General features: G+C 43.5%; 1 long non-coding RNA gene across 2 annotated transcripts in view; it reads left to right on the forward strand.

The window, feature by feature from the left end:
• LOC147528812 (uncharacterized) overlaps positions 1-17,002 on the forward strand; it is a 95,604-nt gene extending 78,602 nt beyond the window's left edge. The window contains exon 4 of one of the 2 annotated variants that reach the window (XR_015222109.1): positions 16,926-17,002. This is a non-coding gene — a long non-coding RNA (uncharacterized LOC147528812). Of the gene's footprint in view, positions 1-3,830; positions 4,301-16,925 lie in introns of those variants that run through there. The other variant, XR_015222110.1, reaches the window with a different exon arrangement.
• Positions 17,003-17,275: the final 273 nt, after the last annotated feature.

A 17,275-nucleotide genomic window follows, 5' to 3' on the forward strand; every position in this document is an offset into this window, starting at 1 on the left:
TTTTTTTTTTTGTCCTGTGGTTTATGGCTAGAGATACTCTAAGAACTTGGCCTCCCAGTTCGATCTTCTGGAGTCTTTTCCACAAAGTTTGATGGCGAGATTTTTCTTTGCCTGATACTTGGCCTAAATTTTTCCGTTTCTTTGTTTCACCATATTAATGTCAAGTCTACGTTCTCATCTTTCAGTAATTCTTCTCTCTGTGGTGCTAACAGCCTGCAAATATGAGCAGAATAGTATTGCGTGCACTCGAATATTATATGTGTCACCTTAAGCGCAGTATGTTCGTTTCTTCAGGATTTGGGAGAATTATACACATTAAAGATAGGTTTTAAACTGAACTGCTAATAGTATAATTTCTCAGACGTGTATTTTATTACAGTACAAGAGCGATCTGTTCTGGTGTCACTTAAGAAATTGTTGAAAAGCACCTGAAAAGGCCAATTTTACTTGGAAACTAAAATGTTTTTATATGGAGGAGTTACATCAGTATGACTTAAGTGATTTTTTTTTTTTTTTTTAACTCTGTTGTGGCATTTAAACTGTGAGGAAGCGATGTGTGCAGGCAAGTCTGTAGAGGTCATTACAGGGAAAATGAAAAAATTAGTTTTCTATTAGTGACAGAAATAGTGGAAGTTGTTATTTGAGTCTTTTTTTTATTTATTTCCAGCTTTCCATTATCCTCTCTTTTTCTCAAAGCTACTTCACTTCATAGTTCAAAAACTTTTTATAGTTTCCCTTGTTTTAGTGGGTTTTGGGGGTTGCTTGTTTGTTGTTTGTTCTTCAGGGCTTGGTCTTTGTTACCAGAAGCCTTGAGCGCCCAAGCAGGATTGTCTCCAGAGTTTTCCCTTGCCTTGACCACCAAGAGCTAGACCAATATCCCCTCCAAAACAAATACTCCATGGCTATAAAGAGGACAAACGGGCATTATTTTTGCTGTCACTTCATGAGAGACAGGCTGGTTGATGTGAGCTGGCACATGGCCACGCTGGCCTGAGCCAGCCCTGTCGGAGCTGCCTATGATCATGATCCAGCGCCTTTACCCCAGACCTCCTCTGGTTTCTTTAGTACTACTACTGGAGTACTCCAAAAAAAAAGTGGTTTTTTGTAGGGTGGGAGCGAAGGCGTGTGTTGTGTGCCTGCCGGAGGCACAACGCACCAGGAAGCTGGCAAAGGCAGGGCCAGTGCCAGCACTGCACAGTCCTCATCCCCACCATCCATCCGTGTTGTGTCGGAAGAAGGCGTTTGACTCGTGCAGAGGGGATCCCAGGAGCAGGTTAGCATTGGTGTGGCATGGAGTGCTTGACCTCATGGAGCCTCATAAACCTTGGGAGCTCGGGGTGGTAAGCTGTCCTCCTCCAGGCTTCCAGGAAGCTCGATGCAAGGTAGGGATGTTGATGGGAGAGGTGAGGACAGGCGTATCACAGGAGGTGAAACTGCTGTTAGTGAGTGGATTGAAGGTGTTGGAGATCAGGTTGTGTGACTGAATGGGGAGATGAATGAAAAACACGTAAATGGGTGGGATAGTGAGTGAGTAAGAGAAAATGTGAGTGGGCGGGTAATTAGACTGGCAAGTGAGAGAGGAGGTAGGAGTGGGTGAGCGGATGGGTAGGTATGTAGCGAAGAAGTTGGAGCAGTACTATGGGCAGACTGTGATGGTACCTGAAGGAGCGGTAACAACCACCCTCCTTGAGGTGTGCAGAGAGGACTGATGGCCAGTGCTGTTACAGGGACTGGGGGGTGAGCGGGCAGACCCTCGAGACCTCGTGTTGCTTTCCAGTGGTTGGTGTCCACCTCGTTTGGATGGCATAAGCTTCCATGTGTCTGTGCATACAGTGAACAATAATCTTCACCTTGGTCAGCCCGTTGCTTTTTGCTAGTGTTCCTGCAGAAATGTGTGAGACCATAATTATTCTTTGCTTTGGGTTTTGGCTCTAACAAAGTCACAGAGAAAGCAGATGAAGCACAATGGAGACTTCTAGTCTGCCTGGAGCATTACAGTGTGTAGCGGGTGTTCCCAAGAGCTGAAATGACCTGGGAGCTGCAGGTTAAAGGAGTTACCTGACAAATAAAAGGTACAAAGATGAGGGATACGCTGGAATTACAAATGCACAACACATCAGCATAAAGGCATCTTCCAAACTTGAAGATCCTTTCATTTTAATGGATGAGACGGGAAGGTAAAGTAACTTCAAATCATTATCAAGCCTTGATTACTGGGGCTTTTATTAGGATCTTTTACTATATCTTCTGTAAGGCTGGACATAGCTCACCGTGACTAACACGTAACTGGTTTTAATTTACTCTGGCAGAGTCACAGCCCTGGCTGTGACCTCTCTGTAGTCAGGTACAGTCAGGCTATTGTTTAAGGTAATGGCTCTGCTATCCTGTTAAGTTATATTAAGTTGTGCACAGTACATTTTCCATATTTATTGTAATAGAGCAAGTCCTTTTGAAGCCCAAGTAGAGGTAAATGACTACTGCAGGAAGTTACTGGCTTTATCTTAGCTGCCAAAAAGGTGTATATTTACTAAGGAATGACTTAACATGTGGTGGTGTACTGAAAAATCCTACTGGAGACCAGTCTCTGCAGGTTTTTCATCCAGTAGCTAGGTAAGGTGAGTTTTCCCTTGCTTAACCTACTTTTTGATGAAAACTACGTTGATTTGTCTGCAGGTGGATTTGACAGCAGGATGAAGACCTGGTATATGGAGCAGCCTGCTGTGGGGAGCAGTTTAACCCCTCACTGGCTGTTGGCATTGTACATCAGTGGTTTTAGCACAGGTTGCGTCAGTCGGGATGGTTGCACCCACCTCGTGCTCGGGAAGGAGATGCCAGCCCGGTGTTACGGCATGTTTAGTAACTCCTGCCAGCTCCATGGTGTTTGCTATGATTCTTATTGCCAGGCAGAAGTCTATAACATCAGGTTACACAAATGTCTTAACTTCTAAAAGTATCCCTGAGCAGTGAGTGAAGTCTCTCATCGCGCACATGGTCACCTGTTGCAAACTAAAATCCTATAAAGCTTGGAATTGCAGCTGAGCCAGCTCGTACAGTAGTCAGCGTTTACTCTTTTTTTTTTTTTTTTTAATCTGAGACCAATCCAGAAATCATTTGCTGTACTCAGGCAGATGTTTCTTCCCGTTAAAACAGAGCAAATCTCTTGCTGATGTTCAGATGTGGTAGTAACTGTGCGAAGTAAGATGCGGAGGAATGTGTGGGTGTGTTTAATACAAACCTGTTGGGTTGTAGATCTGTCAAAGCCTCAGATTTGCATTTCTTGCATAAGCAGAAATCCTGGGAGTGTTTACACACGCTTTGTCTGTGCTTCAGGAACTTCAGGAACCGAATTGCTCTGTCAAAAACACTGTTCTTAGTTGCCATCTGTGGGATTGCACGGACACTGTTAAAATATTTACAGTTGCGGTCCTAACTAGAAGTTTGTTTGTTGTTATGTTGGATATTAAAACTTAGCACAACAATCCTAAGAGCAGCGTGCCTCCTCGACGGAAGTGTGGACAGTCGTAAGATTTTGGGAATACACAGGAATGAAAACCTTGACGTTTCCCTTCTGTTTAATTAATTGTTTGTTTTTGTCGGTGACAAGGTTACAAAGCATTCGTAATAAGCGTGCTTCATCTTCTGCCATTTTTTTTCCATATGGGTGTGTGCTTCCTTTTCATTATGTTGTTTTTCTTTCCTTTTTTTTTTTTTTTTTTAAATACAGCCACTCCTTTCGTTTTAAGAATAAGAAATGAGCTTCTTGCAAAGCAGAAAAAAAAAGTTTCATAAACACTGTGGTTCTGATCCTTCTAATCCTTTATTACCTGTAGGGGCAGGTGCAGGAAGCTACTACAGGAGGGGAGGTGTACTTGACTGTTTCAGGGCTTGGGATTACGAAATGGAGCAGTATATTTTAGATGCTACGGAGAAAGTTCAGAACAACGTGGTCGGAAGGTGCGTTGCTCAGAAATACATCCCTGTTGCTTGGCTTATTTCACTCCAATTCTGCCCCACAGAGTTCTGAGCCCTTCAGCTAGCATTTTAAACACAAAATTGAAATAGACTGTGTGAAATCTATGCATATTATCCATTTGTTTCCTGCTGTTGTAAAAGAGATTCTATTTCTGGAGATACTATCTTCTAATACTTTCATTGCCCGGACTTTTTCTGTTTGTTGCTCAAGAGAAAGCGAAGGGAACCACTTGCTTGATCTCGGTGAAAAGAAAGCAATTAATTCTGTTAGCTGAAGCGACTGTGTAATGCTGAGATAGCATCTGTAGCAAAACAACCAGACAGCTTAAAGAAGAAGTAAGATTTTTTTTTTTAATTTCCTTTTTTTTTTTTTTTTTTTAGCATGTTGAAACCATTTAAGATGCTGAAATGGGGGTAGGGCAAGGAGGGTGGTAAAAAATACATCACACATCCCTTGTGATTCTGTGGTTTTGTCTGAATCTTTTTTTTTTTTTTCCTTCTCCCTGTGATCAGCCATGCGTTTCAATTGTGATCACTGCCCTAAGTCCGGAGCTGCATGCAAGATGTCTCATTTGCCTAATATTAAAAATATGTGTGTGTAATGACATTTTTATAATGCTTCCCGTCTGGAAGATAATGTCACACACCTTTGTATTAAGATTTGTGGCACCTTTTTTACACGTTGCTGTGTTTTGTGGATGGAGACTCCAATGCATGGACTTAACTAGTGTATAGTTCTAGTCTGAAAAATAGTCCAAAGCAGCTTATTATTTATTGCCAGAAATAAGTTTTCACTATTCATCTTTGTTGTTCAGTCTAGTAGAACCAGTCCATTTATGAGAGAATAATTTGTCTGTTTAAAAACTTTATGGTCCATTTACTAGAGGAAATTCTAACCAACTAACACATAGTAAAGGATCTGAGGACTTTCTTCCTCCGATGGTTCAGGAGATGCCTGGAAGCTTTAAGGTTTTGATGTAAAATGGTATGTGCAGACCAAATTATAGCCGTATCATAAGGTCTGAATTTCTTTCTGTCAAAAATTGTCTCAAAATGGTACGTCCATTAAAAGGTACATAGAAGTAATTGCCATACTGCCATTTACTTTAGCAAAGCTGCATTCTTTCTTGAATAAAGTTAATAAAATCGTGTCAGAGAATGGGATAACTACAACATGAAATAACCAGAGATTAACCTTTTCATTCTCAAAATTTGTAACAGAGGTTTGCTGCGTAAGCAGTATTATAAAAAAGGAAGAAAAAGAGCAGCTTTGTGCGATAGAATGACTTCAGAAAAGGGATGATGAGTTGCTGGTTTTACAGTATGCAGAAAAACGAGCTTCTGAGCTGCTTGTGTACTTTTTGCTTATGCTGCTTATATTTGCTGATATGTACTGATTAATAAACTTCCATTTTAAGTGCATAACCATCATTTAGAAGACCGTGTTTTCAAAGTGCCGGGCAGCAGACAGCACCTGTGTGCTTAATTCCAGCTGGTGGTGACACCTTCTGGATGCTGAGTAATTGATTGAAAGTGGAGTTTTTTCCCACAGCCTGTTAGGATCCACGGTCAGCGGTGTAGTAGGAGGAGAAAATAGTCCAAATCTGCCAGGCTTGTCCTCCGAACTGTAATAAAATGTTTTCTTTTCAAATTGTTTTTAAAACGCGATGATGCAAATTTGAACACTCTGCAGATTTGACCTGTGTTTATATCCGCGTGTTTAGAAGAAGCCCATAAAATTATTTCTGTATTGTTTTCAGTAAGTCTCCAGTTTATTATTCTGAGAAAATTTGATGCATCTGCAGCGTGCACGATCTAGCTTTCTGATATGCAGATGCACAGCCTGGCGTATCTAGTCAAATCAGTGTAGCAACTGCTTTTACAAACTACGTGACAATGTGCAACCTCCTATCTGAGAACCAGATCAGACTAAAATTGGGACTCGGTCCAAAAAATAAAATACTGTAATCAATCTGCTCACTGTGTCAGCATTCAGATTCGTTTCTGTTGTATACACTGCAGGGAAAGGAAGTGGAAAATACACGCTAGCATCCAGAAGCAGATTCCTGAGTCATGGAGGATGGCTGAGATGGGCGTTGTTAATAGGAGTGCTTAAAGGTTCCTGTTTTTGCAGACACTGTATGGGCTAATAGGTGTTAAAGGCGATGTTCTAAGCTTGTGACACTAAGGAAGTCGCTCGGTGACACTACGAATGCCATGTGACTTCCCTGTTTACGCTCAGCTCAGCTGTAAACACGTATGAAATAGCAGTGAATGTGCTGCCTTCAGCTCTGGGGCCCCCAGCACAAGAAGGACATGGAGCTGCTGGAGTAGATCCAGAGGAGGCCACGAAGATGATCCAAGGGCTGGAGCACCTCTGCTATGGAGACAGGCTGAGAGAGTTGGGGCTGTTCAGCCTGGAGAAGAGAAGGCTCCGGGGTGATCTTATTGCAGCCTTCCAGTACCTAAAGGGGGCCTACAGGAAAGCTGGAGAGGGACTTTTGACGAGGGTGTGTAGTGATAGGACAAGGGGCAATGGATTTACACTGAAAGAGGGGAGATTTAGGTGAGATCTAGGAAAGAAATTCTTCACTCTGATTGTGGTGAGGCACTGGACCAGGTTGCCCAGAGAAGCTGTGTCTGCCCCATCCCTGGAAGTGTTCAAGGCCGGGTTGGATGAGGTTTTGGGCAACCTGGTGTAGTGGAGGGTGTCCCTGCCCATGGCAGGGGGGTTGGAACTAGATGATCTTTAAGGTCCCTTCCAGCCCATTCTGTGATTCTGTGAATGACCTGCTTGTGTCACAACATCCTCAATCTGTGGTCCAGAGCCTTTAGAGCTGCCCCTTGGTACCAGCAGGGATTTGCTGAGTTCAGTCCCTCGGAAAACTGTACTTTAGATGCCGCTGCGTTGAAACTGGGTTGACCTCTTGCCTAAGAGCGTGTGTTTCCTTCCCTGCCGCCTGCCCCGCAGCTATTCTCAGCTGCTGGCTGGCACCTCTCATCTGTCCAGCAGGCATCTGCTCTGTGGGCACATGGCCAGTGGGCAGGTGGGCTTCCTGCTGCCTCACCCACCCACTTCATGGCTCGGACCATCAGTTCCTGCATGCTTACCCCTTAACTGTCTCATTGCCAGGTCCCTACACTTACCTTCTGTCCTAAAATTTCCTTGATGTCCAGAAAGTTGTTCGCTTACGCTACTGGGAGAGGAGGACCAGTGCGCCCATGTGATGCTTCTCAGATCACTGTAGGCAGCACTCAAGCGTGTAGCGTGTGCTGTGTAGCAGCAGGGTCACTTTGGGGTTATAACAGTAAATCTTGGAAAACTAATCACATTTTAGAAGTGATTTAAGCACTCAAGTTTCTGGGTGAAAGCCAGTTGCCAAGGTTTAATCTGCACCCTAAAGCTGTGCTGGTAAATCCGATCTGGCAATTCTGCCTGCATATCGGTAGAGACACCAATTAAAGGTATCTTTCCTGATAAAAAGCAGTGGGAACTTTAATGTCCACAACAAAAATAAAACCATTTTAAAGGGTTTTTAAAATGATTATTACAGTGTAGATGTGCAGCACACCACATGGGTGGGATTTGGCTCTGATAAAAAGACCAGACAACATAATACATGTGCACATACGTGTCTGCAAGTGCAGAAGGAGAGAATTCAGTTGTCTGCGTGTTGGTGTCTGGTGTCTTTGAGACACCTTAGGTTATCTGGGACGTACCCGTGGGGCTGGCAGGTGCCACACAAGTTTTATGGGAGTTTTGTGCGGGCCAGGCAGGATCCTGAACATCACCGAAAATGATGGGCGACGTAGGTGCTGTGTTTAGGCCACTAAATCTTTGCATAGGTGTCCAAGCTCCTGTTGTAATTGCTGGAGATGCGGTTTAATCACTGAAGTCTAGAAAGCAATTCTGCTCACCCAGCAGCAGATGTTTATATTGGGAGGGCTGAAGTGCTATCCAGATGCTACTGGATCTCTCGTGATTAGACCACTGGTTTTATTTTTCCTCTGACACATAAGATGAAACAAAATATGAATAATAAATAGTTTGAAGTACAGACAAGTTCACATTCTTCCAGTGAACATCTCGTAATTTGTAATACGAAATTGTCGTGCAAAGAAACGTAATATTTTTATGCAGCTGGAGCCCTGTGCAGAAAAAAAAAATCATTAAACCCAAAGCCAATAACTTTTCGTAAGTGTGATTACAGCGTATTACTTACACTTCCCACGTATGTTTCAGTGTCATGAGCACATTTATTTACCCATTAAGCGGGTTTTTTTTGTAAATGAGTTTTTTTTGGTTATGTTTTGCTGTGGCTAACTAGTAAGTAGTGAGTTACTCTTTCATGGAAGTAGGGGACAATATGTATTTTAAGCCAAAATACTACAGCATCTAAGAAAATTTGGTTTCTGTTCTTAATTTGAAATGAACAGAAATTCTGTTCTTTGGTTTCTTTCTGTCTTTCATCGTATCTTGGTTTGAAAAAAAAAATCAACAAGCCCATTGTAGTGCTTTTGATTAGGCTTCAACAGAGATAATGAAAGTATAGCGTCCCTTTGTGAAAGGAGTTTTTAATTATTGTTAATTTACTTACTAGCTTCATTTCTGAAGGGAAACGGAGGTGACCTCATGCTGGACGTTGTCAGTCTCACCGCCTAGAAAAGAGGTTGGGTTTTTTTGGTTTCTTACTGCCTGTTTTTTAATGAGGAGCTGTATCAGCAGGCCTGGTGGTTCCTGCAGCTCTGCAAACGCTGTCCAGGCTCTGTTCCAGTAGCACACTTGTTTCTGAAGCGTTAAGCTACAGGGCCGAGTTACATCGTAGGAGCAGGGGACTGGCAGAATCTCACACCTGTGGTCTGTCTGCTCCAGTAGCATCTCGAACAGCAACCAGTACCAAAGACTTTGGGGAGGGGTGATGGAGTCTGTATAGAGGACAATTACCAAAGGTTCGAGGGTTTATTCCTACTCTTTCATACTAACTAATCTAATAATCTTGGATATTTTCGTTATCTATCCAAAGACTTGATTTCTTAACCTTTTGCAGGTCCTGGCTTTGGTGTATTTCTACAAGGTCCGCACTTCATCTGTGCTGTGCATTTGACAGATGCAGAGGGAGTGGTCCCTCCCCCTGTGGACTGCGAACCGTGCAGGGCCGTGGTGGCTTTGGGTGTGTTTGTGCAGGTGCCGATGTACTGGGACCAGTCAGTATTCAGTTGTGACCATGATGTAAATGCCTAAATATTTATCATCGGGTTAGTTCATTGATCCTCTCCGTATGTCAGGAGAAGGATGAATTAGGAGTACTTTTTTGTCACTCTTCACTATTCTGCGCTTCCTAAGCTGTTACCTTGTTTCGTCTTACATGAACCTTCTCTAAAATACCCTGAACTTTTCAGTTCCATTTCTGTTCATCCAGAGCCATCTGCCACAGTGTCTGCTACGTATTTCAGTCCTGACGAAAATCCCCGTTTCTCATTGGTACCTCCGTGCTCTTTCATAAGGATGATGTGACAAACTGAGCTGGCAAGTTGTTCCCACCTTTGTAGCCAATTATACAGCAATGTAAAGAGGCAAATTCTGACAACCTGTGTCCTTAGAGGTGTTTGAATCACAGTGAAATCATTAGCAGTGAGGTTCCTGAACATCCCTGAGGCTCTGCTCACCTTTTGCTCAAACAGTCTCTCGCTGACTTTGATCACTCTACTTTTTTTGTCTGTCTCAGATGTGTATTTAAAGCTGCTGATTGTTCCTCAGCATCAAAACCATCAAGTTGGAGATAGAGAGCAGGATGTGAGCAGTTCCCTCTACAAGGGAATAAACATTCAGCTGTTTTGTTTTCTGGCCCTGGCCTGGAGAAATCTGCAAGGTCAGTGAGCTTGGTACATTTAATGGATCTCCTCACCACTTTGCCAGATGCATTGGGAACTGTGGTCTGGGGCTCTCAGTTTATCTCATTCCTTTGCTTTCTGCTGCTCATTAAAAGACAGAATTAAAATCTCAGTGGTGTGAGGCGTTAGAGCTGTCTGAAATGGTTTTCATTTTGCAGCTCCTAGATTTTGTTCAGGCAAAAGGACCAAAAGTCTTCCTGAAGTAAGCCACATTTTTCAGTAAAAGCACTGAACTCAGGTCACCTTATGCTGACTTTCTTCAGTCCTTCCTTTGCTATCTGTAATACAGAGATTACAAGCACACTTTAAAGGATTGTTCTGAAAACTGTGGTACGTTGTTAGCATTTCTGCAATATTACCAAGATATATATTGAATCCAAATATTCTCAAACTTGTTCATCTCTCCGGGTTGAGTTTGGTATCTTGTTCCGCTTCGTTGGTTTTTTTTTTTCCTTCTGTTTTTAAAAATGTGGGACTGTTTTCATCTTTGCTATTTATATTCTCCAAATATGAGTTACTGTAAAGATACTCTGCATGCTGGAGGTGAATACAAAAAGACATTTATAGGATTTAGTTTCTGAAATGATGGGTACCATGTTGAGTAGAAGGATACGTCTGTATCAGCACTGAGTACCAGCCTGAGCAGAAATGCAGGAGGCTGAGTCTTGTCTCTCATTCTCACAAACTGCTGCCGAAATTGTGGCCTTTCAAAGTATTCCTTAAATTATCAGACTATATGTTGCATAGTTTGATTCCCGGATTTCAAAATGGGATAAAGAACCTGTTCACCTGCTGACACCAAAGGCACTCCAGAAACACTGCCACCCTGTTCAGAAGAGGTGCAGAGTGATTTCTTAATACGAGCCCACCCCGTGCCGATCGGGAAGCAAAGCTGTGTTCCCAAGTTTGGCCGGAATATCGCGTTTCCCTACGGAGGACCGTTTTCCAAGCGCAGGAGGAACAGCAGGCACGGCTGCTGTGGCAGCAGATGCAGAGCCTTGCCGTGGCAGAGCAGGGTTTTGTTCTCATCTTCCACATCTTCGTGGCTTCCCGCACCGCACCATCCTGCTTTTCAGCCGTGGGCACGGAGAGCGCTTGGCACGAGGATGAGAGACGTACCGAGGACTGCCAGGCAGCAGCAAACGCAGCGCAGCTCCTCCTCTCGTGCCAGGCGAGCTTTTGATGGTGGCACACGTTTCACGTGGGCACAACTAGCTCTTGATGTGAAAAAATAAAACGGCTTGAAGCTGCCCTGGGGCAACAATAAACGACTGCCGGAATGCTAGAGGATTGAGCAACGTGCTAGCAACGTGTTTTTTCCTTTAAGGCTTCTGACTATAACTGACGTCACGTAGATGGTTGGGATGTTTGTGAGCACTACAGGGCTTGGAAAGGGAAAGCAAATCGGAAAAACACTGGGAAGCTGAACAATTTGTTTTGTTTTATGACTCCCTGGTAGTTTAATGAGGGAGCTGTTACTCATGCACTGTCACTGCACATCTAGAAAATTCCTCTGGGTTTAAAAACTGGCAGGAAAAAGCAGTTTCCTAAAAACCACTGAATTAGTGAGATAAAGCCAGTTGCTCAGGAGTCTCTAACAGGAAGGGTCAGAGGTGTGGTTGTGCCGGACTCCACGGTGTGTTGGAAATCTTCTCCACAGGGTGTTTCTGAGAGCAGATAGTGCTGGTGGGGATTCAGAAAAGCGATGCAGAAGACATGCACAGCATCTTTCTTTTAGGATGCAGTACTGAGGATTTGGAGAGAAGAAAAATTGTAGCCTTTCCTTTCCCCTCCATCTCAAAATGTCTGGGACTGGGGTACTGGACCTCTGGTAAAGAGATGAGATTTAAAGAAAGGTTTTCTTACTCCTGGGCAATGGTGCAAGGCAATATATTAGTAATATTGACACTTGAAATGAGGGAGATATACTTAAGGAGAAGAAAAAGAAGGATTTGTTGTGTGGGCTTAATTAAACAGCTTTAAATGAATTTTCACAGTTCCTGTGTCGATCAGACTTCTGACTTCCTGCTTTGTGTCTGTGTTATTTTTTATAGGTCTGTCCAGTGCAGTTTGCATATTCAGTTATTTTGGCTATTTTAGCCTATCTTACCACATTCGTACGGGATACGTATTTTCCTCATCTTAACTGGAAAACTAATATAACTTTTACGTCCCTTGAAAGCAGGATGAGCCCTGTTCCAGTTTGATGCTTTAGAGTACAGTAAACAGGACTGCTCGGTCTGGAAGTGCAGGTGAATATAATCCTCACCAATCCCCTGACATAATTAGTCCCTCTTAGCATGAGTTACTGCAATTAGTTGCGCAAAAGTTCCAGATAAAGCAGGGGCTGTTAGGAAGGAAATCCGTATGGAGTCTGTAAAGAGTGATGTAATGATTAGTAATAGAATTAACAAACCACTGTAACAGTTCTGCTACAGTTTGTCTTAACAGTACCTCAAACGTAATCATAGTCATTCCTGGTCTTATTTCAGTGCTAAACTGTAGCCAAGATCACTTTTGTCTTCTCTCTGTGTTACTATCCTTGTAAGAACTTGCAAAATTCTTTTAATTACTCTTTTTTTTCCCCTTTTTTTCCTATACACAAACTTTCATCCAGAAACTTTCCATGGAAATACAGTAGTAGTGCAGGAAAGGTGATGTATTTCAAGCTTCAGGGAGATGCTTAACTGTGTCCCCTTACACATGCAGTGTACACTCTCTTTTGAAATACCAGTACTGAGCTGGTTTTGAATATTTTTCTTTTTTTTTTTTTTAAAGCGCATAGATGCCCGGTTTATGTCTCCATGCTGGATTTTTGCCCTTGGGTGTGGAACTCACTGCCTGGACCAGAATTAGGAAATACTTCCTACATCTGCTGTGAAAAAGTGTTGGATCACAGAGTAGAGCTCAGTTTTCAGCCGAATGGGAATGGGACAGAATGAAACTGAAAGGGCTGGGGGAACGCTTCTGGTATTATGAAGATGCCAGAGGTGTGGACAGGATATAATTCTCAATATTTCGGAATCGAAATAACCAGCATAGAGGGAGGCACTTCAGAGGGACCTTGTTTGTGATGCACCAGAGCGGGATTTGGACATCAGTGTTTCTGAGGACACGTGTATGTGGCAGCGAGCACAGGGAAGCTCAGGTTATCTCTGAAAGAGCCTGTTCAGGTACCAGGAGCAGCTCGACCGTTGCAGAGGGGTGTTCAGCCTCACGTGTTGGATCTGTACTGCTTCAGTTTCCCAGGGTAGTGTGAAGCTGAAGGCTGAGAAGACGTAAAAAGGGGCTCTCCTGCTTTCTGGGTGGGTGCTTCAGTGTCCAGGCTTCCGTGAAGGTAGTGCGCACCAGTGGTCCTGTGCAGTCTTGTTCTGGAAGGAATATTGGTGTTGGTGTGGGTTTTAATGGGGTTTGGGCTCTTTCGGGGGACTTACATGGAGTTCAGGCTGCTTTTTGCCTAAATGGATTGCAGCTGAGTTGAGGTGGAGATGCAAGTTCCCTCACTCCAAGCAGAACACCTTCAACCATGAACAGCAGGTTATATCAGGCTGTGATGTGGCATGTGTTGATGCCCAAGCAGCTACCAGGCATGTAAATTCTGCCCAAATTTAAACAGAACAAAGACAGGCCATGTGGCTGATGCCTGCAGCCTCCCAGTCTCCTGGCAAGGGGTGATCACTGGGCATCTGGCTGCAGGGGCAGCTCAGTGCTGCATCTCCTGTTTTTGAGGAGAACGACTGGGCTCCCCGAAGTTCCACTCGTGTGTGTTTTGCCCTGATACAAGAAAAAAAAGTTTAGCTTGTTATTGGTAACTTAATTTTCCTGTGAATGGGGGCTTAATAGTAATGTATTAACATTCAGCTGATTTCCCTTCTTGGCAAAGTGTGTGCCCTTCGCTGTTCTCTCTCCATGCCGAAAGGAGGCTGCTAGAAGAGTCAAGGTGTGGAGAGGTGGAACGTATCCAGCAGGTTGCTGCTCCCATCTTCGCGCTGGTGCGTGTGCAGTTCTGCACGTCCTGACCGACAGCACCGTCCCACGGCTTGTTCAGAGCTCTTCTGCTGGCTCCTGCTTTACCCTTGGACTTTAAAGTCTCTAGATATAAGGAAGAAATTTTTCACTCTGAGGGTGGCGAGGCACTGGACCAGGTTGCCCAGAGAAGTTGTAGATGCCCCATCCCTGGAAGTGTTCAAGGCCAGGTTGGATGAGGCTTTGAGCAACCTGGTGTAGTGGAGGGTGTCCCTGCCCATGGCAGGGGGGTTGGAACTGGATGATCTTGAAGGTCCCTTCCAGCCCAAACCATTCTATGGTTCTGTGACTCTACTGTGCTTTTTTTGTTAAACTTTACTTTGTCAAGACCGTTTCATCTGGCGTTACGTAGCACATACTTCATTATCCCAGTCATCACTTCGACCGTTTTATCCTTTTAACCTTCACAGTTGCTGCAGTAGACAGTCATGGAGATAATCTCGAGCCTGGGTTTCCTTGATCAGTATTAAAGCCAGAAAGAAATCCATAGTAGTTCGGTGAAAAAGGAATCTCTTGATGGAACTATTTGCACGGGACTGAAAGGAGGAGTACAAAATGAAAACCCAGTCCAACTGCAGGGAAATGGCTGCGGGGGCATGATTGTGGGCTGCCAGCTGCCACGTTCTTGCATGTGTCATCTCAGGATGGTCAGCAGTGCTGAGCAGGGAACGGACCTTGCTGGCAGATGGTTACGGCTGTTTATGTTGTGCACTATCCCAGTAAGTTTTGCCTTTGTTACAATTTTGATTTCTGCCTTCCGGTTCCCTTTTTCTCATTGTGTCCAATAAATGAAATTGAATTTGCAAACTATTACAAAGTGACATGAGGATGTGCCTGTTAACAGAGTAGAATAAATTAATTACACGCCGTGAACTAACTGAGCACATTTACTGTTTGATGAATTAATTTAATCATGTCTGTTACAAATAAGAGAACCCAAATGCCAGCAGAATAAAGAGCTGACTCTTCTTCACTAAGTCACTAGCATGTCTTTGGTTTTAGTTTTCCTTAAAGGGTTTAGTTTTGGCCACATTTTTCAAAGTAGGAGGTTACACCATTCATTTGCAATTTGGAGTTTTGCTCTGTGATTCTGTCCTATGCCACTTCCAGGCCTCTTGAATTCATTTTCAATTAGAGAAGTTTCTAGTTGCTTTTTCTGAGCCAAATATTAGCACTGTGTCTTCATCCTTAGCTTTTTTCCCACTGGACAAACAATCAACACAGTCAAACATGTTGTCAAGCCCGAGTTTTTTATCCTGACTGAGCATCCATAATTCTGGTGGGGTTTCTTTGTGATCTCTATTAATTATGATCTCTTTAATGCACTTACCAAAAGATCTTTTACACAATTACATCCTCTCGTAGCACATTCTGCATCTTGTGTCTTCCAGATTTCCTCTGCAGACACATATTTGACTGCTGCCTCTGTGCAGTCAAGTTCCAGATCTGCACCTCTGCGCATCGTTTTGTTTCTCTCCTGAGATGTTTTTCTGCCTTGTGCATGTGTGACTCAATAGCGATCAGCTGCAGCTCAGTACAGTTTCAGCAGAAAGGAGCTTTCTCCCCTGCCAACCCCCTGTAAACGCCACAAAAATACCTTTTTCTTTCACCTCAGTTTTAAAGCTCTACCTTCCTATGATGCCTAGAGTACACAGGCCATCAGGCTGCTAACCTGCCTTTATATCAGATTTTATTGTCTCGTTATTCCTTACACTTCCTCTTTTTTTATGTCTCTTATCTCTTCCTTGCCTCAGACAGTGGACTAGAAACCCAACTTTTTTTTTTATTATTCTGTTTTATGTGAGGCTCAGCGTGTCTTGGTCCGTGGCAGGGACTGTGCCCTGCTGCAGTAGCTTCACAGTGCTTCCCTTGGAGTTGACTGCGAAGGTAAAGATCTACAGAGCTTCCAAATCTACATAGAATGAGTTTCTCAGGTCCCAGAGAAAATCAGACTAGAAACAGAACTTCAGCCTTCCTTGTTTTAATGCTCGAATTATCAGATGCTGACCTCGTTTGTAGCTTCAAAAGATGGATCCAGTTACCAGCAGGAGACTAGTAAGATCACAATTAAGTTGCTGCAAAATGGATATATGTATGTTTTATGTTTTTCTGGTAGATAGGGGCGTATTTTTCTAATGCAACTAAAGTTGTTCAATAGCTGCAGTAGATAAAAACAAACACTACTCCACAAAACAAAATTATTTTCAAAATCCAGCAGCCTCTTTTCTCCCCATCCCTTGCTTGGCTGTGTTTAATATGTAGAGCAGTACGCTGTGGTCCTCTAATTCCATAATTTTGGTGGCGTATGCCAGCATCAGTGTTTGCTATTGAAGCACAGCGTGTGTTTTTATCCTGATTATGTGCTTTGTCCTGTAACAGTAGTCAAACACATGAACTGAGTGGTAGGATGGCTTCAGGAGTAAGGATCAATAAATACTCAAAGCTGCGTGTGGTCGGGTGGGTGTAATCAGTTCCAGCAGTGCCAGATGCTCGTCGGTTGATCCAGATGATCCTTGCTCAACATGCCATGAAGATCCCTCTCATCTCATGGCTCTTCCAGTCTCTAGTACAGTTTACGTTCCATGGATCAGACCGTCAAATCTTCGGGAATCTGCCATCCCTCTCTCTTCAAAGCCAGAAGAAACAAGCTTTTTAATTAGGTGACATAGCTTGACCTAACCGGAAAGATGATGAAGAAATGGTGGGCAATGGGGAACTGCTGGGTGGTTGTGTTTCTTCTGCTGGTCGAGGAGGTGGGCAGTTCCTGGAGGGTCTGCACAGCTCGTGGCTCTGGGACACTACCCCTGGCAGCAGCCTGGGAGAGCCGCTGCGGTGGCCTCCCATGCCATGGTGGCAAGTGTTGGCCCGCTGTGTTTCGGTAACGCTCTTTCATTCTGTAATAAAACGAGGTGATCCAAAATGGAAACAAACTGGTAAAAATGGGCCGTAGCCATGTGACCTTTTTCTGCTTTAATAAGGGAAGCTAAAGTGGAAATGCAAACACAGATTGAAATAAACCATTTTATAAATTCCAGGTGCTGATCTCACGAGAGTGCCTTGCATATGCCAGAGGAAGGACATGTTGTTTGAGGGAAAACCTGTTGATAAGTATGTACAAATTGAAAGGTAAATATTTTCTGTTTCCAGTAAATTGATAGAATATGCTCTCTGATTTTGTTCTGTTTCCTGCTGTGAAATACGTGGTGTAAACATCTCTGGCGTATATGGTGTATCCCGCTGTGCAGCACCAATATGTAGGAAGTGGATTCGATTTCTGATTCTTTGCTTCTTCAGCGTAACAAAGAAGGGCTCAGAAGTGGTTTGTTCGGCTCTGAAAGTATTTCTGGCTTGGGTTTTGGGGTTTTTTTGCAGTGTCATACACGAT

This window comes from Tauraco erythrolophus, chromosome 4 (assembly GCF_009769465.1).
Source record: "Tauraco erythrolophus isolate bTauEry1 chromosome 4, bTauEry1.pri, whole genome shotgun sequence".
NCBI lineage: Eukaryota > Metazoa > Chordata > Aves > Musophagiformes > Musophagidae > Tauraco > Tauraco erythrolophus.